Raw genomic sequence first — 2053 nt, forward strand, 5'->3', positions numbered from 1 at the left:
GTTACTTTGGCTGCACAGTGATAGATTCTGATGGAGGAATCTGGGGGCATAAGAAAGCATTAGAATAAGCTGTTCGATAGGGCAGCTTGGACTAATTTAGCTGCAATGAGGAAAGAGACAAATAGACTGATTAAGGACATTAAAGAGGCAGAATTGGTATGTGGATATAATGACAGGAAGGTCTGTTTCAAACTGAGCCTTTCCCCTACCCTGTCCCCCTCATTCACCTCAACACTCCTTCCACCGCTATGTTCTACAGGATCTATTTTCAGAGACGTGAGCCTACTCTAAAGGTGGAGGGGCCAAGGTTCTTATACAGCCGTGGGTCTAACCCAGTCTGTATGTCACACTTGGTTGGACTGGGGTGGTCACTAGATCCAAGTTTTACTAATAAGATTCTGTTTCATAAGTTTTGAATTGAGAGTAAGAGAAGCTAATCTTGGTCTCTTTTGATTGGTTGAAACTGACGAAATATAAACTCCAGAATTGTGGGATAGTCATGTGTGTTGAGAAATGGAGTCATTGGACTGAAGAGCAAGGTATAGCCAATATACAGAAGATGTGCCGAGAAAAACAAAGACTAATAGGAAGAGAGAGAGAGAGAGAGGAGGAAGAGAAGAAGGAAGAGCAAAAGGAGGAGAAGGGAGAGGAGGAGGAGGTGGAGGAGGAGAGGGAGAAAGAAACAGAGAGGTAGCTGTGAGGCCAATTAATTTTCTTTCTTTTTTCTTTTATTTCCCCTGTGAGACTCCCCTGCCCTAGCCCCTCTTCCTGCACTCTGGAACAGAGTCTTCTCTGGTGTCAGTCCTGGCTCTGCCCAGAACTGCAGGTCTAGGATGTCTCAAAGCCACCCCTTCCCCCTCTGTCGTTAGTGTCCCTAGAGGGGTTCCTAGGAGAGAGGGCTTCCCTGTTTCAAACATCCCTTATGGAGGAAATAAGAGATCCAAGTTTCACTACGTCTTTTCAGGCAGCTTTGTTTCCTGCCCTGGGCTGGAGTGGGAGTGAGGCCTTCTTGCTTTTCCCCCACCAGTCATTTGGGGGTGTGGGGGTGTCGGAGTCAAAAGCAGTCTTGGGGAAGACTGAAGCCTGAGGACTGAAAGCCTTAGTGCAGATGAGCAGGGTTAGAAAGCCCATTTCTTGTCTGCTGCGTTCTCGGCCAGCCGTTTAGTCAAGATCAAGGTGGAATGTGCTGGGTTCAGGGCTCTCAGAGCTGTCCCTCACCCAGCAACTTCCTGAGTCCATCACCGATCTTGCCAAGGTGCTGAAGGAAGTCAGGCCCATAGAGGGCTGTGAGCAGGCCTGGGCCAGAGAGGTGATGGAACCCGCAGCGGCTGTGGCTGTGTGGCTTGGGCGTGAGGTGGTGCTGTACCAGCACCAGCAGTATGTCCTGGCATCGCTCAGCAGGCCAGCCAGCACCACGGCCCCGAAAGTGAAGTCCACCTCGCCAAAGCTGAGCGCAGTCAAGGCGGGTAGCAGGGCCAGCTCACTGGGGCCAAGGCATCTACTCCGGGGCAGCACGGCCACCTTGACAGCCACCTTGATGAGGTCCTTGATGACCCGCTGGGCGTGGGGCCGGCTTTTCCTCTCTGGACACACGGCTGTACTCTCTGGACACACGGTAGAGCTCATCTAGCACCTCTAGCACCTCGCTGCTTGTCTCGTACATGAAGAGATGAGCCACAGACCGACCTGCCATCTTACTTGGTAGCTTCTCCGCGTGCAGTGCCAGACTCTGAGCTGGAGGACTCCATGGTTCCTACTCTGGGCTCAACCTCTGGTTCTTCATACAGTCACCAAGAAAGTGCATGGCCCCAGAGCCTCCTAGAAGTATGACACAGGTCAAAAGGAATAGATTCTTTGAGATGTTAAGGAGGGATTATGTATGCCCTGTTCTCAAATTGTCTGTTTCTTTGCTTGCTGCCCAGTTCCTTGAAATTTTGTAAAGTACAAATGGCTGAGGTGTGGGGTCAATGGAGAAAGTTATGAAGATTGAATGAACTTAAAGCATGGAGATGTCAGAGGCAAGCCAGAGACCAGCAGACCTCAGTGTGTTCCT

The 2053-nt window shown here is 50.5% G+C and overlaps 1 protein-coding gene and 1 pseudogene across 1 annotated transcript in view; both read right to left on the reverse strand.

Moving 5' to 3' along the window:
- Nucleotides 1-2053, reverse strand: part of PTGER3 (prostaglandin E receptor 3) — a 104494-nt gene that overhangs the window by 1490 nt on the left and 100951 nt on the right. The window lies entirely within an intron of this gene.
- The window catches only part of LOC102418593, a 4616-nt pseudogene continuing 3764 nt past the window's right edge, over nt 1202-2053 (reverse strand).

Source organism: Myotis lucifugus, unplaced genomic scaffold, assembly GCF_000147115.1.
Source record: "Myotis lucifugus unplaced genomic scaffold, Myoluc2.0 scaffold_251, whole genome shotgun sequence".
In the NCBI taxonomy this organism is placed as follows: domain Eukaryota; kingdom Metazoa; phylum Chordata; class Mammalia; order Chiroptera; family Vespertilionidae; genus Myotis; species Myotis lucifugus.